The 24,334-nt window shown below is 35.9% G+C and overlaps 1 long non-coding RNA gene and 1 pseudogene across 1 annotated transcript in view; one reads left to right on the top strand and one right to left on the bottom strand.

Moving 5' to 3' along the window:
- Nucleotides 1-24,334, bottom strand: part of LOC141580171 (uncharacterized) — a 202,579-nt gene that overhangs the window by 39,430 nt on the left and 138,815 nt on the right. The window contains exon 2 of the long non-coding RNA XR_012512261.1: nucleotides 16,179-16,259. This is a non-coding gene — a long non-coding RNA (uncharacterized LOC141580171). The remainder of the gene's footprint in view (nucleotides 1-16,178; nucleotides 16,260-24,334) is intronic.
- The window catches only part of LOC101038699 (left-right determination factor 2 pseudogene), a 36,734-nt pseudogene continuing 31,670 nt past the window's right edge, over nucleotides 19,271-24,334 (top strand).

Here is a 24,334-nt window from a genome sequence, read left to right as displayed (position 1 = left end):
CTCCTCAATCTGTACATCTTTCTGCTAGGGACAGAAATGATTCAATAAAGGAAAAGGTTATGTTCTCATGAGACTCTTAGTCTTCTCAACAGCATACACGTGACTTTGTCCAATTGAAAGGAAAATGCCATGAGACTGATTGATTAATACGAAAAGGGACATGTCAGGATGTTGAAACTTCGGCTACTCATTCATCATACTATCATTTCACTCCCTTGAGGAGAAAATTCATCCCTTTTCCTAATGGCAGACCCATCAGTGAAATGGTATGGCTTCTTTATGGAGCCTTGTTCCATTGACACATTGCAAAGGATTCTAAAAGACAAATGAAATATGGAGGATTAGTATTAGATTCAGGTTACTTTTTTCTGTTTTTCTATAGTTTTTCTAAAGTTGTAATTGCTGGGTCACTTAACTAGGAAAGCCAATTCAAACAAGAGAGTCTCTAAGTTGTCTCTTTTTCCCTTGTGCTGACAGAATAAATAATATTCAGGACTGAGAAAATAATTTATGTTTTTAAAGAACCTATTAGTAAGGAGCTAAGATTTACATGCATTATTTAATTATACCTTACAGAGATCCTAATGAGATAAATATTATTCCCAGATTCTAACAAGGAAACTGATGTCACAGAGTGATTGCATGTGCATGTTTAAACAGGGATTTTATCTTTTTTTAATTTTTCTAGAGTTTTCTAGAACAAGGAGCTATCTACATTGAGTGTATTTTTTTCTGTAGAAATAGACACAAAGATATGTCTCCACTGAAAATTATGTGAAGGTGTAATGTACACATTAAGATGTTACACTGGGGTGTGACCCTCTAAAATAAAAAAGATGTTATACTGAAAGGCACACATGAATTTTCTGTGTAAAATACAGGTGCACAATGTTCTTCATAATCTAACTTCAACATAAATATCTTGTTTCGATTCCCAAAACTCTTTCCATCATCCCTATGCCATGTGACTTGGATCCTTTTATAACTTTGTCTGAAACATCATCCCAAGGTCTTAGCTTGAAAGTCTACTGCCTGCTGCAACTTCTCTGATGGTCAGCCCACAATCTCCCATCAAGTTTTCTCTTGTGCTGTATTTGCGTATTTATTTTATTCCTCTTTTAATACTTACCACAATATAGCTTTCATTAGAAGTAATTATGTACTTTCTTAGTGTCTACAGTAATCTATATGGCCCTTAAAGAGTGAGTTAGACTTGATTCATTTTTCCTAGAGCCTAGCATAGTACCTTACTCATAGTAGGCACTATGAGTGCTTGTTCAAACTAATCTGCAAATGTTTCCAATTTTTTTCTGTAAGTAGAACAGACATGTATATATGCAGATCATGCTGTTTTGTAATTCATTGAAGTAGGCAAGTTGAACTAATCTGTTAGTGCTATTCTAATCCACTGGAGATGAAGTCCACTGGAGAAGAGAGTCTTCAGTGGATCAAATCTATCCCTCATGTCCTTTCTGGCATTAATGATACTGCTAAAGGAATACTGTCAATGTTCTGAGATCAAATTCACTAGGGGATATTTGATTCTTTTTAAAAAGAACAATTGTCCCTTCTGGTGTTTGGTGGAAAGGCAATAAAGCATGGTGTTTAAAAGCATGAACTCTAGAGCCAGACTCCCTGGGTTTGAATCCACACTCTACTGTTTGCTGCCCATATGGCCCTGGGATACTTCCTTATCTGTGCCTCATTTTTTCCATTTATAAAATAGGGATATTTAAAGTATCAACATAATGGAATTAATATAAGGATGGAGTGAGTTAATATAGGTGAGTCACATAGAACATTTCTCTGCATGTGGTGAAATTTTAAGTGTTGATTGTTGTTACTGAATATACTTTTTAAGTTTTCCTCCCTTGAATATTGAATTATTTTGAAATAGCAGCCAACCATAAAACATCCTTCCACTCTCAAAATCTCTCAAAATAGCATGGAAAAAGAAACTGATTTTTTAAATGTTTTAATTGTTGAAACACAAACTCTTTCAAATAAAGTGTCAAATTTCTTAATAAAGTTACATTAAGTTCTGCAAATGTAAGAGGCCAAGGGAAAGGTGAGTAGAAGTAACATCTTCTGTTTAATAATTATTTTCATACTCAGATATAATTTTTGTCTGCTATTTGAATTACATTTTAGACTTCATAGGATCCAGTTCACACCAAACAAAATTTCTTCTATATGCATGCGCTTGAGGAAATAATACTACACTGGTTTTATAACTATAAATTACCATAAAACGAAACTGAAATGTCAGATCAAGTTAAAACGAATATTTTCTCCTTTAACAAATTACAAAGGCAATGCCAGTTAGTATATTTAAATTCCCCTAAGTAATACAATTAGCAGTTTCATTGTCTCATAATTTGCCATTTTTAAGCCAAAGTTCTGAATTTATTGTGCAATTATTTTACTTTTCTTACCTATAAAAGACTGCAGTTTCTAGGGTGAGACAGTTGCCTTATAGAATTGACTAGCAATCATGCATGATATTTTTTGAGCAGTATTGAATATGTGTCATCCAATTGAAGTGATTAGGGAAGGTGGGCAACCTGAATGTAATTATCAAAGTTGGCCTGTGCTCAGCATCCTGTAGCTGACAACCAGATGCTCTTCTAAATGACGGGGTTTCTAGGTCTGTTTCTAAAGGAACTGCATGCCACTGGCCTTGCCAAGTTTGTAAAGTTATTTTCTCTTTTTCACTGTTCAAACTTGTAAAGATTACTCTGGCTTTTTGAAATGAAATTAGAGCATCTAGTGGTAGGTCATATCAAGGATGTTAGAGCAATCTGACAGTGACATCTGTCACTCCATTGATGCCAGATTTGATTTGAGGGATTTGGCTGGTGAAGTGTCCAGTGATTCCCTCACTGTTCTATATTTGTCATCCTGCCATAAGGATTGGCTGCATCTTCAGGATGTCGCCCAAGTCAAAGGGGGGAATACTCCCAGGTAGAAGAGGACCACACTGCAATCCAAGCCACAGAATTAGCAGAACACTCCAGCTAGGATCTGAAAACAAATCCACAAGTTTTATGTGGAAATGCCAATTTCAGTTTTACTTTATGTTTATAAAACATTACATATGTTTTTTAATGTAGTAAAATTGTTCAGCTGAATATAAATAAATTTAGGGAATCTGTTTATTCATCAGGTCTTTAATTTACTCTATTCTGGGAAAATATTCACTTGGTCATTTATCCAACAAAAATTTAGTAAATAATCCATGCAAAGAGAATAGTACTTGGAAAAGCCTGGGGATGAGAGATAACATGGCACATTCAAGAGGGAAAATACATTATTACGGCCAGACCAGTTTGGGACTAAGAACAACAAGAAGAAATTTAAGATTTTCAAACAAGAAATTGATGATGAGATTGCGTTTTCTGACAGATTATTTTGGCTATACAATGTAGAAGGCATATTGGAAAGTAGGGGCAAGAGAAACTGTAAGGAGAACCACTAGGAGATTATTACAGAAATATGGACACGAGACGAAACCCTGACACAAGATAGTGAAAATGAGAAGTGGATGAACTTTAGGGCATTTAGGAGGCAGAAGAATAGGATTTGGGTGATAGCAGATATGAGCAGTGGCAAGGTTGGGAAGAAGACAGAAAATGCTTAGGTTTCTGATATAAGTAACTGGGTGAAAGGTGGAACCACTAGAATCTCAGATGGAAGATCAGGGGGTGGTGATGAGTTTGATTCAGACAAGCTGGATTCAAGGAAAATGTGGGATATAAAATAGAAATATCCAGTAGGCAGTGGTAAATATAAGAAGGTGGATAGGAAAGAACACAACAGAGGTCTTCACTTGAGCCTAAGGTATTCTCCCAAATACTAGTTTGCATAAGGGACTTAAACACTTCCTAGGAAAGTATTCAATTCAGGGAAGTGCTAAATTTGGATAATGGACCAATGAGGTAAATATTGTAGGAAAAGGGTATCTCTGCACGTAATATGTTGTCTCTTTTTAGCGCATTTCTTTGGCTGAACTCTCATAGGTTTTATAATTAAGTTTTTGCATTAAAAGTGTAATAGATATTTTAAAGGAGTGGCTTTAATCAAAGCTCCATGATGCCTTGAGATTAGGGCATCATGAGCACTGCTGCCAGTTAGGTAGGCTCTGCTGACAAATGGCAGGCTTCATGAGACATAGCTGAAGGCCCTGAAATGTCAGGCACTTGCAAGTCTTGGCCTGCATATCCAAAGACACCAGCAGTAGAAGCTTGGCTTTAAAGAGAGAATCAGGGGCAGCAGAACCTTGGGAGACGTGAATGTCCTTGACTGAAACTATCAGCAGGAAATAACAGACACTGCAGAGTCACCAAAATAACTGGTTGGAGGAGAACATGTGAAATCCAGACATGAAATCAATTTCAGGAGAAAGTTGGTATGCCTTTGGAAGCAGTACTGACAGAGCCAGAGTTGTTCTCTTCTGCAACTGTTTTTGTAACATTATTTTTAACATTAGTCTGGGACAACCTAGGGGGAAACATCTACCTGCTGCATATTTGTCGTATATATTAAGAAGTCACGTTTTACCTTTCTTTTTAAAGATAAATTTGATATCTTATATTTCTATTTTAAAAACCTAAAGTCAATTACTTTTTAAACGATATGGATTCCAGTTTATTAATCTGCAGTCAGTGCTTTTAAATGGAAAAAGTTTCTCTGCCTCTCTTTAGAATCAAATGATATGAATTATCTTAATTATAGTTATGTGATTATTTTTATATCAGAGATAATACTCAACTGAAACAAGTCTCCCTACCATAAGTAAAAAGTAGAAGATGTGTATCCTTAATTTAGATTTTAATTTTACCTAAACATTAATTCATTTTTGCCTATAAGCTATGTTCTGTCAAATTAATTAGGGCTATTTATTCTGGTCTCACATGGCAAACATTATAAGAGGTTAAGAAAGTGCTATCAAATTATGTTTTTAATTTAATAAAAATCAATATCTGGTGATACATTGCAAAGGGAAATAAGAAGCTCCTAATTTTGAATTAAAGCACTCAAAAATTCCAAACTGCATAGTGTTATCATTATACTTTACAGCCAGGCTTTGTATCTAGGCTCTGTTATTTTGCAAGCAAGTTACTTTAACCTCTTTGAGTTTTAGCTTTCTCTTGGGCAAAATAAATAGCATACATACAATACTTGGAAAATATTAAATCAATGTGTTCTTACCTCTCTCTGTAAATCACTTTCCCTTGATGCTACCCCCGGAAAGAGGAGGATATGACATTAGGGGAGGTCATTAACATATAGTAATGGGGCAGGGGGGAAAGAAAACTTTTCTGGACCTAGAGAAGGAGAAGGAAACGGAACAGGGAGTGAAAACAGTGGTCAGGCAGTGACCTAAATTCCAACCCTACCCACAAATCTCAAGATTCAAACCTAAAGCATGTGTGGGAGAGCAAGGATTAGGTTTTAAAAGGAGAATCACTCAAAGGGGATATGGAGAAACCTTCATCTCAACTTCTTTGTTTCAGACCCTGGAAGGAAATTACCTCAGAGGAAAACAAAATGGGTCTGTCACATCAGAATAAAAATGGTGGTTAGAAGATGAGATTCCTGAAACGAATGTGCCAAGTGGGAATTTCAGCCCAGCCATAGGGAGATTCACAATACAGTTAGAGGCAGGGTTGGGCTGAGGTAACAGAGATGTCCAAACAATATGGGAGCTTTGCCAATATTTCATAGCCGTGGACTTCAACAGAAGAGTCTGAGTTAGCTTAAAGCACAGTGTAAGTGCCTGCTCTAATGTGAGGATCCATCTTCATCACAAGACGGCATGTAAAACTTAACTTCCTTTTTTTTATTATTATTATACTTGAAGTTCTGGGGTATATATGCAGATCACGCAGGATTGTACACATGCCATGGTGGTTTGCTGCATCTGTTCCCCCATCACCTACATTAGGTATTTCTCCTAATGTTATCCCTCCCCAATGCACCCACTCCCTTCTATCCTTGCCCTAACCACCCCTCCTCATCTCTCAACACACAGATCCTAGTGTGTGATGTTCCCCTCGCTGTGTCCACATGTTCTCATTGTTCAACATCTCATTATAAGTGAGAACATGTGGTGTTTGGTTCTCTGTTCTTGTGTCAGTTGGCTGAGAATGATGGTTTCCAGTTTCATCCATGTCTCTGCAAAGGGCATGAACTCATCCTCTTTTATGGCTGCATAGTATTCCATGGTGTATATGTGCCACATTTTCTTTATCCAGTCTATCATTGATGGGCATTTGGGTTGACTCCAAGTGTTTGCTATTGTGAACACTGCTGCAGTGAACATATGTGTGCATGTGTCTTTATAATAGAACGATTTATAATCCTTTGGGTATATACCAGTAATGGGGTTGCTGGGTCAAATGGTGTTTCTATTTCTAGATCCTTGAGGAATCGTGACACTGTGTTCCACAATGGTTGAACAAATTTACTTCCCACCAACAGAGTAAAAGTGTTCCTATTTCTCCACACCCTCTCCAGCATCTGTTGTCTCCAGATTTTTTAATGATCACCATTCTAACTGGCATGAGATGGTTTCTCAATGTGGTTTTGATTTTCATTTCTCTAATGACCAGTGATAATGAGCATTTTTTCATATGTTTGTTTGCTGCATAAATGTCTTCTTTTGAAAAGCATCTGTTCATATCCTTCACCCACTTTTTGATAGGTTGTTTGCTTTTTTTTTTTTTTTTTTGTAAATTTGTTTTAGTTATTTGTAGATTCTGGACATTAGCCCTTTGTCAGATGGGTAGATTACAAATATATATTTTTTCCATTCTGTTGGTTGCTTATTCACTCTAATGATTGTTTCTTTTGCTGTGGAGAAGCTCTTAAGTTTAATTAGATCCCATTTGTCTATTTTGGCTTTTATTGCCAATGATTTTGGTGTTTTAGTCATGAAGTCTTTGCCTATGCCTATTTCCTGAATGGTATTGCCTAGGTTTTCTTCTAGGGTTTTTATAGTGTTAGGTCTTATGTTTAAATCTTTAATCCATCTGGAGTTAATTTTTTTATAAGGTGTCAGGAAAGGGTCCAGTTTCTGCTTTCTGCACATGGTTATCCGGTTTTCCCAATATCATTTATTAAGCAGGGAATTCATTTCCTATTGCTTGTTTTTGTCAGGTTTGTCAAAGATCAGATGGTTGTAAATGTGTGGCATTATTTCTGAGGCCTCTGTTCTGTTCCATTGGTCTATATCTCTGTTTTGGTACCAGTACCATGCTGTTTTGATTACTGTATCCTTGTAGTATAGTTTGAAGTCAGGTAGCATGATGCCTCCAGCTTTGTTCTTTTTGCTTAGAATTGACTTGGCTATGTGTGCTCTCTTTTGGTTCCATATGAAGTTTAAGGTGGTTTTCTCCAGTTCTGTGAAGAAGGTCATTGGTAGCTTGATGAGTATAGCATTGAATCTGTAAATTACTTTGGGCAGTATGGCCATTTTGACGATATTGATTCATCCTAACCATGAACATGGAATGTTTCTCCATCTGTTTGTGTTCTCTCTGATTTTGTTGAGCAGTGGTTTGTAGCTTCCTTGAAGAGGTCTTGCATGTCGCTTGTTAGTTGTATTCCTAGGTATTTTATTCTCTATGTAGCAATTGTGAATGGAAGTTTGCTCATGATTTGGCTCTCTGTTATCGGTGTATCAGAATGCTTGTGATTTTTGCACATTGATTTTATATCCTGAGACTTTGCTGAAGTTTCTTAACAATTTAAGGACGTTTTGAGCTTAGACAATAGGGTCTTCTAAATATACAATTGTGTTGTCTGCAAATAGAGACAGTTTGACTTCCTCTTTTCCTAGTTGAATACCCTTTATTTCTTTTTCTTGCCTGATTGCTCTGGATAGAACTTCCAATGCTATGTTGAATAGCAGTGGTGAGAGAGGGCACTCTTGTCTTGTGCCGATTTTCAAAGGGAATGTTTCCAGCTTTTTCCCATTCAGTATGATGTTGGCTGTGTTTTTTTTTCATAAATAGCTTTTATTATTTTGAGATACATTCTGCTGATAGCTAGTTTATTGAGAGTTTTTAGCATAAAGCGCTGTTGAATTTTGTCAAAGGCTTTCTCTGCAGCTCTTGAGATAATCGTGTGGTTTTTCTCTTTGGTTCTGTTTATGTGATGAATTACATTTATAGATATGTGTATGTTGAACCAGTCTTGCATCCCCAGGATGAAGCTGACTTGATTGTGGTGGATAAGCTTTTTGATGTGCTGTTGGATTTGGTTTGCTGGTATTTTATTGAAGATTTTTGCATTGAACTGAAGGAGTTAGAGACACAAAAAATGCTTCAAAAAATCAATGAATCCAGGAGCTGGTTTTTTGAAAAGATCAACAAAATAGACCATTAGCCAGACTAATAATAAAGAAAAGAGAGAAGAATCAAATAGATACAATAAAAAATGACAAAGGGGATATCATCACCGATTCCACAGACATACACACTGCCATCAGACATTACTACAAACACCTTTATGCACATAAACCAGGAAGAAATTGAATCCCTGAATAGACCAATAACAAGATCTGAAGTTGAGGCAGCAATTAATAGCCTATCTCTTCCCACCTCCCCACCCCCCGCCCCTCCCCCATTTCCCCCCAACAGACCCCAGTGTGTAGTGCTCCCCTCCCTGTGTCCATGTGTTCTCATTGTTCAACACCCACCTATGAGCGAGAATATACGGTGTTTGATTTTCTGCTCTTGTGTCAGTTTGCTGAGAATGATGGTTTCCAGGTTCATCCATGTCCCTATAAAGGACGTGAACTCATCCATATGTCCATATGTGGCATCTAAGAAAGTTGATCTCATATGAATGAGATCAACTTTCATATGTCTTCCACAAAGTTGATCTCATGAAAGTAGAGAGTAGAATGGTGGTTACCAGAGTCTGAGGTGATCAGGGAGCATGGAAGTTGCACAAAGAATACAAAATTTCAGTTAAATAGGAGAAATATGTTCAAGTGATCTACGGTGCAACATGGTGACTGCAGCTATTAATAAATCGCATTCTTGCAAAGTGCTAAGAGAATGTAAATTCGTCTTATCACAAAAATCTTAACTATGTGAGGCAATTTATTTTATTTGGATAGTTGCCCTTATTCCTCCCACCCAGCACCCCTACTACAGATTGAAATCAAATATGGTACTATATATATAATATATGTGTGTGTGCGTGTGTGTGTGTGTGTGTGTATACACACACACACACACACATAGTATATGTGTGTATCTTCTACATATGTGTATATGTATACACACACATATATGTATATATATAGTATATATGTGTGTATCTTCTATATATGTATTTAGACATTTACATATATTTTAGACAATTATATATAGATATTTACATATATTACGCATATAGTTGTGTGTGTATATACATATATACATATATTACATGTAATTATACATGAATGTAATTACATACACACAAACTCTATATGTAATATATGTAAATATATATGTGTATGTGTATATATACACATATGTGTGTATATATGTATATATGTGTGTATATATATACACACACAACTATATATGTAATATGTGTAAATGTCTATATATGTAATATATGTATGTAATATGTATAAATATGTAATATATGTATATATACTATATATACTATATATACATATGTGTGTATATATACATATGTATGTGTGTGTATATATACAGTATATATACATATATTACATATATATTTACATATGTTACATACATATATTACATATATTACACATTTAGATATATTACATATATAGTTGTGTGTGTGTATATCTATACATATACGTATATATACATATATACACACACACAACTATATATGTAATATTTGTAAATATATATGTGTATGTGTATATACATACACATATTTGTGTATATATGTATATATGTGTATATATATATATACACACAACTATATATGTAATATATGTAAATGTCTCTATACATATATAGAAGATACACACATATATATCTACTATATAACATATATAGTATACATAGTATATATGTGTGTATCTTCTATATACGTATATAGACATGTATATATCATATATTATACCTACTATATATGATATATAGCAGATGTAAAATATATGATATAAAATATATAAGATATGTATCTACTATTATATATTGTATCTACTATATATGACATATAGTAGATATACCAAATATAAAATATATAGTAGATATAAAATATGTATGTGATATATAATAGTATATGTGTATGTGTAAATTTATATAAACATACATATGATATGATTATACACAGTTTGAGTGAAATGTACAAATTTTCAGCCACATTTACAATATTTTTTTTAAAGAAGCAGAGCCCAGCCAGTATTTCAAACGTGTTAACTGCCTAATGAGAGCATTTTCACTCACATTTAACAAGTATTTGCTGAGTTATGATGACAGGCTTTCTGTTAGGCACTAGATACCACCATAGGTGGTCAAGGCACAGTGACAGGGTCCCTGCCTCCAATGGGTTTGTAAGGTTACAACAGGGATATTTAATCTAACTTGACTCTCATAGTAAATTAATGCCTCTGGCTTCACAGGCAAGCCTCAAATATATCAGTGTAGAGAAAAAAAAAAAAGAAGGAAAGAAGAGAGGGGCAAGAGTAGATGTGGTAACACTTCACCACCAATTATCCTATTTCCAGGATATTTTGTATCTTGCACAGCCAACGCTCTTGCTTGACCTAATTCTAAAAGTGTAGTTAATGCAGACAAGTATGAATGGCAACAGCATGGCTCACTGACTTTTCAAGAGCTGAGTCAGTCTGCCCCAAGGAGGTTCACCTTGCTGGTGAAATTATATCTTTTGTGAACCAACAGCATTCAAGATGTTTGCTGCTTATAATATTGGTTACTAAGAGCTGGTATTAGTTTTTATCTATATTTTAATTAAATGTAATTCTACAATTTTATATGCTAAAATGTTTGTAATTAACATTCAATTATTTGAGTATAACAAGAAAGGGGATGTTGTTTTTCTACACTGCAACAATTTCATAGGGGCTGTTATTAATGATTTTGGGTATTTCACATACCTGATCACAAACCATATAATACTGTAATGAGGTATTTAAAGATAAAGTCACTAAAGACCATCATTAATTTAATGATTCTAAGTTTAAATATTACAAAAAAGAGCAACATCGAACAAATATTCCAGTTCCACAGACCATCTGTAGTAAAATTTCATTGAATTAATTTAAAATTTCTGAAGGAATTGTTGAGGCTTGATGCAGCAGATTATGGGGAGAGCGGGGTGGAAATTTTTATAGTTTGAGCCATAGTTTGAGCCAAGGAATTGGTTAAGAGGGAACCACAAGAAAATGTATGTTCTTATTCTAACACAAGACTTTTCATAGGTAGAGATGTTTCCTTAATTTGGATGCAGTCCTGAGAGATGAAAATCATTATTTATCAGTTGAGTCATTACGGGCTTCAGCTAAGAGGCTCATAGTTCATTACAGGAAGCTTTGGGAAAATGATTTCATGGCCAAGTTCCAAATAAATTACAGCACAGGAAAACAGTAATAATTCAGTAGTAGTAGTCAACTAAACATTGTTAAGAATTTCTAATCCTAGGAAACATGTCATTGTCATGCCAGGTTTTCTTATGTAAACATGTTGATCCTTTGCAAAAATTTCTCTTCCTTCAGCCTGAAATGCCTTCCCCTCATTTCGCCCCCATGAAAACCTTCTACATTTAGCCTTTCATTTCATCTCATGACTGTCTTCTAAAATGTGGTCCTCAGGCCTTTCCTTTTTCTATTCTCCATTGAAACATTCTAACAAACCCCATTAAAGTACTTTTACTGCTATGTTCCAATTATTTGATAGTATGTTTGTTCTAGGCTGTGAACAACTTGAAGGTAGAAATCATTTTTTTTAATTTTTGTAATCTAGTACCCATCAGAGTGGCACAAAAGAAGGGCTTAAAACTGTTGAAATTTACTTTTGTTAATTTTTATTTTTATTTTAAGTTCCGGGGTACATGGGAAGGATTTGCAGGTTTGTTACGTACATAAATGTGTGTCCTGGTGGTTTTATGCACCTATCAAACCCATCACCTAGGTATTAAGCCTAGCATACATTAGCTGTTTTTCCCAATGCTCTCCCTCCCCCAAACCCCTTTCCTGACAGGCCCCAGTGTGTGTTGTTCCCCTCCCTGTGTCCATGTGTTCTCATTGTTCAGCTTACTTATAAGTGAGAACATATGGTGTTTTTGTTTTCTGTTCCTGGATTAGTTTGCTGAGGATAATGGCTTCCAGCTTCATCCATGTCCCTGCGAAGGACGTTGTCTCATTTGAATTTACTTTTAAGATATTGAGTGGGTCAGACCAGGTCACTAGGTATCAAGTATAATGAAAGTTTTGTACTTGGGTTTTTCCTCCTGCACTCTCCATTCTGGTTAATTGTATAACCACAACATCCTTCACTCAGAAGCCTCCACACAGTGGCAACATTCCAGCGGGTGCCAATAATGGGCAGGCACTAATGAGGAGGACAAGAAGAAGAGCAACTCTACATCGCAAAAAGACAGTCACTTGCAAAGGGAGGGTGGAGCACGGAGCAGGAAGCAGCAGATCTTGCATTTTGTTGAAGGAAGTTAGACTGGATTGTGGGCACTGAGACTTGAAAAGTTGAGTTGATTTTGCTTTGCTTGAAAAATGAAACAGTAGAGATTACAGAGGGAGAGCATATTAAGCAGTGAATATGATGTTTACTTTTTAAAAAGCGTTGGTTTGAATAAATTACATGAAGGGCTAAACCAGAAGTCATATGATATTGATCAATGTGCTTTGCCCAGCACCAAATGTGTATCACTTTGCTCATCCTTTGTCTGAAATATGGCAAATTTAAAATTCAAAAGATTTCACATAAAAATCTAGATTTCTGAAACTTCCTTAAAAATTTGGAAACCCGGTGAAGTTTTGTCCACATGGTGACACTCTTGAGGAGACAGCAGAGAAAGGCAGTGAAGATTGTAGGAACTGGAGTCAAACTGCTTCTGTCTAAAACCAGCTTTATCTCCATGCACAGAACAGTCCCTAAAATTAGACATGTCCATTCACATCAAAATAATAGTAAATGCTACTTTTTGTGATAGCATTATAGGTTTTAACCATTACAAGTTATTTTAAAATATTGCTTTTTCCATTTTATCTCTTTTTTTAAAATGTCTTTTGAATGTTTTATAAAATGAATTAGTTAGAACATATTACATATATACATAGATAATAATCTCCACATAATAAACATATCTTTGTCACCATTTTATCAATTAAAAAGAATGCACATTTCAAGATCTTTTCAAAGACATTTTACTTACATTAAATTTAAAATTACATGGGTTTTATGGGTAAATATCCCTTAACAAAGGCCTGGAAGTTTCTATAGCCTCTTTTAAAATTAATTTGTTTGTTTTATGAATTCTTCACGATAATGCTATTTAAACCAAAGAAAGTTGAAGAGTACTAAATGTATACTTCAGTGCCTATATCAACCAGCAAATACAAATTCTAATCCTCTTGTCTGCTTCCCTCAACTTGGTTTTCAGGCACCTTTCTGTTCCACCACAACAGTCCAAAACTTTGAACATTCTCTTTCCTTAACACATTATTTAAAATGCAGCCACTAAAAAGACAGTTCTCTTCGGAAGCAAACGAGTGAATTACCTCACATGATTTCTTCTTGCCTATAATTGAAAAATCCCTCTGAACAAGTGGCATCATGGAGTTTATACTTGATTTATTTCTAGACTTGATTGTTAATCATCACCTCTAACCACACATCCAAAGCTAAAAGGGAATGGGCATGAATCAAGTCTTTCAACACCTTAGAGAGAGGTTTCATATAAATACAAGGTACTATTCATAAATACCACACCTTAAATAACTTTCTTCTTTCAAAAGAAAATGAAAGGAAATAAAGCCCAACTCCAAAGCCTGCTGATCAGCTTGACTACCAGAGGACACTGATTATAGACTAAAGGACTTTAACCTAGCTATTTGACACCATTAGAATGTTTGGTCTTTCAGTTATTACAGTTTAAATGAGATTTAACACTGAATTAAACTTGTATCTATTTAAACTACAATTTTTAAGCCTCTTAACTTACAGTGAATACAACAGCTTCTATGCCAAACCCTCAAGGTAAAAGAACCTTCCTCCCCACCCCAGTATCTTCTGAGAAGGCCAGCAGAAGACTGTACCCACTTACTAAGTTTGAATCTTTTGTACTCCAGTTTTTTTCTGACCTCCAGATAGGTTCTCATTTGATTACAAGTCAACACCACCTTGGTCACCTGAGCATTCCTTTTAATAGAATACACATTTCAGGATAGCGAAGTGTAATGGGCACATGGTGAAGCCTGGCTGTCTATGTTCATTACCAGCTCTGTCACTGAGTACTTGTCCAAACTTGGCCAAGTTAATCTCTTCCTTGTTTTGTTTACTCCTTTGTAAAAGGAGAAGGATAATATTACTTGCCTCCTAGTACAGCGAGAGTTAATCAGGTGATCTTTGTTAAAGGTCTGAGGGCATGCTACTCCTCCACTATGCAAGCATTTGGCAGCCAGAACCCATGCCCAGCACAGTGGTTGTCCCCTGAATATTTGTTGAATGAAGATCTTTTATTTTTACAAGTTCTGTATAGATTCAGAAACACATATATTTATAGCATTTGTTATATGTTAAACACTGTTGTAAGTACTGTACAAATATTCACCCATTTAATCCTGAAAACATCCCTATAAGGAAGGCAGTAATATTATCCTATTTTCCAGAGGGGGAAACTAAAACAAATAATTCAGTAAATTTGCCTGAGGTCACCTGCTCTTAAAGAAGATTCACACCCAGATCGTCCTATTCTTGAGACCATGCTGCACTATGCGGAACTTCTCAAACCTCAGTGTACATAGGAATGTCCTGGAGAGTTTGTTAAACATGTATTTTAGAGCCTAGCCTTCCATACTTGGAAACAGGAAGTTGATGTTGGGGTCCAGTAATCACTATTTCTGCCAGCACCCAAAGGATTTTTGAAAAATACTAGACTAAGATAATGATAAAACATTAGTCTGATCACTTTATAAAATTAATGCCATGGATGAGAATAAGCCAAACTTTAGACTGACGTGATACTTAATAACACTGAGCCAAAGGCAATACTTTTGTTCCATTCTAGAGTTATGTCTGGGCTTTGTTTTAAGAAAGAACCCCTGCATAAAAGGAAAAAATCATTTTTTTATTGTTTCATTTTTGTTTTGTTTTTCTTTTTACCCTGACTCATTTTCTTAATGCCTTTCATCTTTATCAGATTATGCTTGCTCAAGATGAAAGCCATTTTTTTTTTTTTTTGGTAATAAAGTTAGTTCTTTTGGTATATTAGAAAATATACCAGAGTCAAATGATGGAGTGGTAGTAAAATACCAATGCTGAAATGCTCGACCAAGAGGCAGCATAAACTGTACATGTACAGACAGGAAACCAATGTGACTTTGGTGAGAGTCATTCAAAGTACCGCTACTTCTTCATGGTAAAGAAATCAAGCCTTTCATTTAGTCATATTTAGAAAGCAGCGGAAATTCACTCTGTGTTCATTCTAGACATGTAAATGGAAAAATATGGAAATACTTGTATAGCAAGGAAGACCACACAATCAGGCTTGATTTCTGGCAGAAAGAAAAACTACATGGTATACCCAACTTCAAAATGTTCATTTTTATGCATTTAATGTTCTAAAACTGAGATGTGTTTTTAAATCATTGTAATCATTAAATAGGATAGTATTTTTCCCTCTCCATTCAAAACAGTGTCTTAGGATTGAAAAATATATAGTAATTTACTTTTTAATTGGCACAGATTATAAAAAAAATTATAAAACATAATTTTAAGTCATAATCAAAAGAAAATGGTTTGCAACCACCATTTGTTTTTGAAAAGCCAAGCAAGTCTGGAGTGATATTTTAACATATAAATCAAGATTTAAATATCAAAATATAGGGTAACAAGGTAAAGATGAGTTAATTCACTCACAATTTAAATTTTTCTAGTGGTGGTTATTTGCAAACTATGATTTTTTTTTTATAGTCTCTCTCCATCTCCCCTTACCTCTGAGTCTTCAAAGTCCATTATAACACTCCGTATGTCTTTTTATTCATGGTGGGGAGACATGTTTCAGTTGAGTATTATCTGAAATAAAAAAAATAATCACATAACTATAATAAAGAAAATTTGTATTATTTGATTCTAAAGAGAAGCAGAAAAACTGTTTTTCCATTTAAACCGCTGACTAGGGATTCATGAACTAGGATCCATATTGTTTAAAAAGTAATTGACTTTAGGTTTTTAAAATAGAAATCTAAGATATCAAATTTATCTTTAAAAGGAAATTTAAACATGACTTCTCAATATATATAACAAATATGCAACAAATAGATAGTTCCCCCTAAGGCTGCCCCAGACTAGTGTTAAAAATGATGTCACAAAAACAGCTACAGAAGAGAACATCTCTGGCTCTATCACCACCACTTCCAAGGACTTACCAACTTTCTCCTTATATTGATTTTGTATGCCTGGATTTCAGATGTTCTCCACCAACCAGTTCTCTTGGTGACTCTGCAGTACCTGTTATTTTCCTGCTGATAGTTCCAGTCAAGGCCACTCATATCTGCCAATGTTCTACTGTCTGACTATTTCTCTAAAGTCAGCCTTCTACTGCTGATGGCTATGGATATGTGGACCAAGATCCACAAATGCCTGATGTTTCAGGACCTTCACCTATATCTCAGGAAGCCTGCCATCTGTCAACACAGCCTACTTATACCATAGCTTTCACTTATAAATGAGAGCATGCAGTATTTGGTTTTTGATTCTTGAGTTACTTCATTCAGAATAATGGCCTCCAGTTTCATCCGAGTTGCTGCAAAGGACACTGTTTTGGTCCTTTTATGGCTGAGTAGTATTCCATGGTAGAGATATATATGTATATGTATATATACATATATACCATATTTCTTTATCCCACTCACTGGTTGATGGGCACTTAGGTTGATTCCTTATCTTTGCAATTGTGAATTGTGCTGCAATAAACACACATGCACATGCATCTTTTCATATATTTCATCTGTTTTCTATAGTTGTTGTATTAATTTACATTCCCACCAGCAGTGTATGAATGCTCCTTTTCACAACATCCACACCAACATCTACCTACTGTTTCCTGACTTTTTAATAATGGCCATTCCTGTAGGAGTAAGGTGGTATCTCACTGTGGTTTCTGTTTTCATTTCCCTGATGATTAGTGAAGTTGCGCATTTTTTCTTATACTTGTGGCCATTTGTGTATCTTTTGAGAAATGTCTATTCATGTCATTTGCCTATGTTTTGATGGTATTAATAATTTTGTTGTTGATGTATAACTCTAGGTAACCAGTTAACCTTAAAAGAACTAATTTTATTACCCAAAAAATGACTTTCATCTTGGGCAAGCATAATCTGGTAAAGATGAAAGACATTAGGAAAATGAGTCAGGGTAAAAAAAAAAAAAAAAGACACAATAAATAAAGATTTGTTCCTTTTATGCAGGGGTTCTTTCTTAAAACAAAGCAAAGAACGTTGTGTCATAATGCATGTTGAAAATGTAGTAAGGTTTTCAAGTGGGCTACAGCCTCTAAAGAGAATATCATATATCAAAGGATAAGCAAATAATGAGAGCTCAGTAGAATAAAACTGATTTACCACAGGTTTTTAAAAAAATTCACGCATCAACTTCAAAAGTAGGTTACTTACAGCTCTGGGATTTAACAAAACTATTTACCCTTCTTTTCAAATTAATTTTCAAAGCTCTTTTTACTAAATTTTCTTACCCTTTTATCTCTTGTCGTGATATCTCTCATTCATTAACACTGGATTGCGTTCTGTCTACTCCTGTTGAGAGGGAACAAAAGAAGTTTCATGCTAAAACACTGGAGAAGCTAGAAGAGAGGAAGCATTTCTTCCTGCAGGACTGGACTGAGACTGTTGGAAATATTTCATATTGTTTTGGGTTCCTCAGATCCTTCCCCACGATTCTCTGGTCAATTCATACAAGTTAGTTGGATGTGATCCCTCCCCACTGACAGCAAGAAAACTGAGTCAGAATGGCAAGTATAGACCAAGTACATGGACTCTGAGCCAGTGATGGCAATGCCAGGTTATCTTGGCTAAAAAAGAAAAGTTCTTTTTCAAGTTCTTTATTTTATTTTATTTTATTTTATTTTATTTTATTATTTTATTTTTATTGCATTTTAGGTTTGGGAGTACATGTGAAGAACATGCAAGATTGTTGCATAGGTACACACATGGCAGTGTGGTTTGCTGCCTTCCGTCCCCTCACCTGTATCTGTCATTTTTCCCCATGCTATCTCTTCCCACCTCCCCACCCCCCGTCCCTCCCCCATTTCCCCCCAACGGACCCCAGTGTGTAGTGCTCCTCTCCCTGTGTCCATGTGTTCTCATTGTTCAACACCCTCCTATGAGTGAGAATATGCGGTGTTTGATTTTCTGCTCTTGTGTCAGTTTGCTGAGAATGATGGTTTCCAGGTTCATCCATGTCCCTATAAAGGACGCAAACTCATCGTTTTTGATGGCTGCGTAATATTCCATGGTGTATATGTACCACATTTTCCCTATTCAGTCTATCGTTGATGGGCATTTGGACTGGTTCCAGGTCTTTGCTATTGTAAACAGTGCTGCAATGAACATTCGTGTGCATGTGTCCTTATAGTAGAATGATTTATAATCCTTTGGATATATACCCAGTAATGGGATTGCTGGGTCAAATGGGATTTCTTTTTAGAGCTAGTATGAGCAGTATTCAATCACCTATAAATTCAACAGATATTTATTGATTCACATACAAGGCACTATTCTAAAGCTATTTTCCTAAAGTTTCATTTCTAATATCACATTTATGCTTTTATTTTGTGTCGACTTAAAGAATAATCACTAGCTGTAAGTAGTACATGGGGCCACAGAAGGTGCCTACAGTAATTCATTCTGTTAGAAAGAAAGTTACTATGTAAATTGATCCATAAAAATCGATATAAAACAGAAATGCAAAGTACTAAACTCCAAGAACCATGAGGCTTCATCTTAACTAGAGTCAAAATGCTCACATCTCTAAAGAAGGAGTTTACTTTTTAGAAGAGTGGCTTCTTAGCCATGAAAACATGGAAAAAGATTTCCAGAGACAATGGTTGTCAGTGCCCCTCTAAGCTCTATGGCGGTGGTAAGTGTAGTCACCTGTAAAATCAACTTGAGGAAATACTTTGGAAGGGATACACCTATAGTGGAGACCCATTAGTCTGGCAGAGCCCAGTGGCATTAACATTTATGTCATATAGACAAGCATTTTCTTTTCTGGATTCCTTGTTCAGTTGGAACCTTGATCATTTGATTTTCTTAGTAGTTTGCCTATAGGGAGAAAATAGGTGGGTCAAAGTAATGCTAGTATTAGGTTCACTTGGGAATTGTGTTTTTCACTGTGACTTAGTTACTTTTCTGGTCTTTTTGTCAGTCACCTGGTTATATAATTAGCATAAGTGAGTGTCCTCAAACATACCAGTTCTAGAACACTGGCAAACTCAAATTCTGCCTCTTAGGCTAATAACCAGTTTCTGGTCTTAATGAGTTCAACAAGGTGAATGTTACTTGGTAAGATATAGCAGTAGTCATTTCTTAATTTCATCACTTATCTTATTTTTTAAACATAGATACCAAATGTAAAAAAAAAGGTATGTTAAAGTGATATGTATTACTTTTCCTAATTTGGCTAATGGGATAGTGTGTACAATACCAGGTTAATTGACAAAACTCAGTCAATAGGGGAGGGAGATAAGTGACTTAAAGGAGCTGACCTACTAGGATCAATCCTATATCTAAAATAATGTTTTAAAATTTTTAAAGGTTTCTATCTCCTCCTCCATGAAAATATTCAAGTCTGTTGTTATTTTTGTGTCATTTTGAGAGCAGATTTTAATAACTTAGAGGATAATTAACATCTTGACAGAATAAAGAGGATAGATTTTTAATTATCAACATTTAATGTAAAGTATTTCAAACAATGTGATTTATATGTATATAAGTTAACTTATGTACATCCTGGGGATGGAGGGCAAGTTAGCAAATGTTTTAAGTGCTAATCAGATATACATGCTTCAAGTGGGGTTTGTTAAGATCTGAGAAACTCAAATTAGATTTCAGAGGCATCTTCTACAGAAGTTTCAACACTCCCATACCTACGTCTTCCTAGAGAGGATTGTAATTGTACAAAAGATGTTTAAAAATAATTTTAATTGGTAAAATGGTGTGTAAGAGCTATGAATATGGCTAGAAATATTCTACAAGCATCTCTATACTTGCTTAGGCTATACGAATCCATGGGATTAAGGGTTTTAATTTAGGGCTGGATAGCATCACTTAAAGTTACTATGGATCTCATTCAAACATCCTGGACCTGAATTCTGATGAAAAGGTTAACTGAATTCTGCTATGAGTATAGCATCACATCTGTCTTAAATGAACCTTTCATGCAAAATGCTTGGCTGTGCATGAAAAGACAGAGAACTGGAACTTTTCTGTAGCGGAAAAAACAGCATAGTTAATGTTTTACAATATGCTTATTCATAAATATTTGCATTACGGCAGATTTGTTCTGACATTTGCTTTAATTTAACATTTCTCTGGGTTGTGAAAGTATGGAAGAGGAAACCCAGAGTCCTCTTCACCCCTAAGGTTATATTATGTCTGAAATCTCATAATCATGAATGGACGAATTGGCCTAGGCCAGTTCATAACCCAGGACCCCAAATAACAATATGCCCATTTTACAATTTTCATTGCTGAGTCAAATTTTGTTCTAGTGAATCACTGAAGAGGTATGGATTAGGGAGCAAAAGGCATTATCATCATTTATTTTTGTTGTTAAGATACTGGAATTGAATAGGATGTTAGTTATCCATAAATTCTTTCTCTTCTCTTTTTTCTTACTGCTCAGATTCTTTCGGGTGTCATTATTTTCTAGGAATGACAGCAAAATGTTAAAAGTACACTGGCTTCGTGTTGCTAGGAAACTAACCTAAAAGAGTCCCTTGCTGGTGTTTCCATCTCGGGCCTTCGAACTTGTGTCAGTTTTCCTCTCCCTCTCACATCCGAGTATCAGCTTTATGAGGGGTATGCATATATCTGTGTTGGGAGTGGGTGGGTGAGGTTCATTTTTATTTCCAGGAGGCTCCATGTTCCTTTCATAGACAAGTCCCAAATCACCTATCACTGAAGCAGAAGCTGGCACTGACTCATCTGTTATTCAATCCTCTTTCTTTAAATATGCCCAGGCTCAAAACTTAAGAGCTTTCTCGCGAAAATAAATCAACTCTCTAGTATACCCACCCACTAATGTTGAGAAACAAGGGATTGAGCTTATTAGCTAAAGTCCTAAGTTATCACTCTGGTTTTGATGATTGTCTATGTTTGCTTATACGTCAGGGGAAATGCCAGTTTCCAAGGGCAGAAGGGCCCTGAAACAACTTTCTAGAAAACTGTTGACTATCTTCCAACTAGCAAGATTTGTAAACTAAAATGATCAATTCAGAACTATACTAAAGATACTGGAAAGTGGGGGAAACTGTTTTAGAGGCTACTGGGTAAAGGATGACGACAGCTAAGAGGAAAGATGGGGAAATGGAGGGAATAGGGAAAAGAGTGGACAGTCTTGAGGGAGGCAGAACTTGAACCATATCCCACCTCCTTCCCTCAGAAGCCTGAAAAGTGTCCCATTTGTTGGACTCCTTTAACCATCCTGGAAGTATATACACCTTCCACAGGAAGATTTGAGCTCTAAGGAAGCTCATTTCTCAACTTTAAGCTACGTATAAAAGTCATTCTATTTTAACATTTATCAGTACATTGTCCATGTTTTCCCAACATCATTCTCTCAGAGTGAGAGGAAAATCCTCCATTTTAAAATGAATTAGTCTTTGTATTCGTTTTCTAGGGCTTCCTTAACAAAATATCATGAACTTGGTGGCTTAAAGCAGATGAAATTTATTTCCTCACGCTTCTGGAGGGTAGAAGACCAAAATCAAGTTGTTAGTGCGATCATGATTCCTCCAAAGCTTTTAGGGAAATATCCTTCCGTCTTCCATCTTCCTGTAGCTCTGGCATTCCTTGGCCTATGGCAGTATAACCCCAATCTTTGTTTCTATCATCACATAAGCATTCTTCCTGTATATGTTTCTTTCTGGGTCTCTTCTCCTCTTCTCATAGGAACACCAGTCACATCAGATTAGAGTCCACCCTAATGACCTCATTTTAAATTGATTACATCAGCCAAAGCTCTGTTTCCAAATAAAGTCACATCAAAAGTACTGACTTGAGCATCTCTTTTTAGGAGACATAATTTAATGCATAACTGTTCTCCATATATAGAAGTGTAAAAAGCACGAAAAGAGGCAAGGGGGATACTTGACTAGAGCACTTAATTTATCTAACATCAAATTTCCAGCCTATGAAAAAAATTGTAATACGTACCACCTATGATAACTTTATGACTACTACTCTTGGTTTATTTTGTTCTTTTCAAGGAATCAATACATCAGTTATTTCATCTAATTCATACAATAAACCTATGAACTCTTTCACAAAAGAAGACTCCAGCATAATCACATCTCTAAGATTTTCTAATGACTGCAGATTCCATCTACATTATTATCAGGAATCTCCCTTTTCAGGATTATGTCTCCTTTACGAACTGTCAAATGCCATGCAGTTGACGTAGCTGAGGGATGGGATCAATCCAATTTTTACATCAACTGGGAGGAGACTGCCTTCAATCAAGGATTTTTTTTTCTTACTGCCACATGGTGTCACTCTTGAGAACCAGTCCTATGTGCGACTCTCTCCCAGCGTGTTATGGATCGCTGTAGATGAAGGGTCTTATTGTCTTAGACTGTTAGCCCAGCGGACCCCTCTGGTGAACTCCCAGTTTTGCAGCTCTTGGCCCTCATTTTCAAACCCTGCACAGTCGCCCTCAGGTTACCAGCCAGACTCAGGAAGGCTGATGAGTCCAACCACACATCTATCCAGAACTCCCGATTCCTCTTCCTCCCTTGGGGTTTTTTACTAAGGGCTTTCAAGTGCCCAGAGGTGTTTTAAAATGCATCTTTCGTTTTGCACTCACAGGTCACTTTGTCTCCAAAGTTAAGGTTGCTTGGTCTTGTCCCCTGCTGCAAATACAAGGAAAAGTTTGGAGTCTATGTCATAAGGGAGCCCAGAAATCCAGACTTAGAATGCCAAGAACTGCACTCCTCCTTCTGAGCTGATGCTTACAGGGCAGAAGTCCTCCCTGTGTTCACTCCCAAAGCCGTATCCCAGGGCTACTGAGAACACTGTCAGAATTGGTTCAGCGATCCTTCACTTTTAGGACCCTGAATCTCATTTCTGTTTCCTCATGTGATCTCTCTTTACCAGATCTCCCAGTTTTTCTATTTTAGGTAATGCAGAACAACCTTCTTTTCTATTTTAGATAAAGTGATTTTCTGCAATTGCCAGACACATGAGGTCTCGCTGCAAGTCCATGTTTTAGGTGAAAGAACCAGTTGCCCCATTCCTTCCCTTCTCAGCACAACTGTCTTCAGAGACACAAGATGCCCTTCTCATCCATGTCCTAATAGGGTGAATGCAGCTCCTTTCAGTAAATTCAAGATGGGTTCCTCATACCTTCCTTTAGTGGAGGAAGACTTAGGAAAATGTTACTATTTAGTAGGAACCTATGCTATAGAAATAATAATAATTTATGCAATAAACTCTCTGAAGCCAACTGGCCATTCACAACTGCTAAGTTTGGGAAATCAGAGACAGGTGGGACTATGTAACTTCTCCCCCACAACCTTGGTACCAAGCAGCTGAAAGCAAGTCTTCTATTCGATCTTGCCCTTAGACATACTTAGTTGCAGGTAGACACAAAAGAGAGTCATACAACCTGTTCTGTAAGATTGATGAGGTCCTTATTCCTTTGTCCTTTCAGGCAAAGATATTTATGGCAAGACATGGAAAGAAAGGATCCTTTCAGTGAAAAAATGCAAGACTGTTCTTGACTGCTTTATCAGGTAAACTTCCTGTTGAACCTAGTTGGCTTGTTAAGTAAAGAACAAAACCAGAAAGTGTTCAATATCTAAGGCTTGCTCTGACGTTTTAGACTGCTGGACTGGTTGCTTCATTACATGTACT

This window comes from Saimiri boliviensis, chromosome 10 (genome assembly GCF_048565385.1).
Source record: "Saimiri boliviensis isolate mSaiBol1 chromosome 10, mSaiBol1.pri, whole genome shotgun sequence".
NCBI lineage: Eukaryota > Metazoa > Chordata > Mammalia > Primates > Cebidae > Saimiri > Saimiri boliviensis.
Note: the sequence above shows the minus strand (reverse complement) of the source record. Positions and strands in the feature narration are given on the sequence as shown.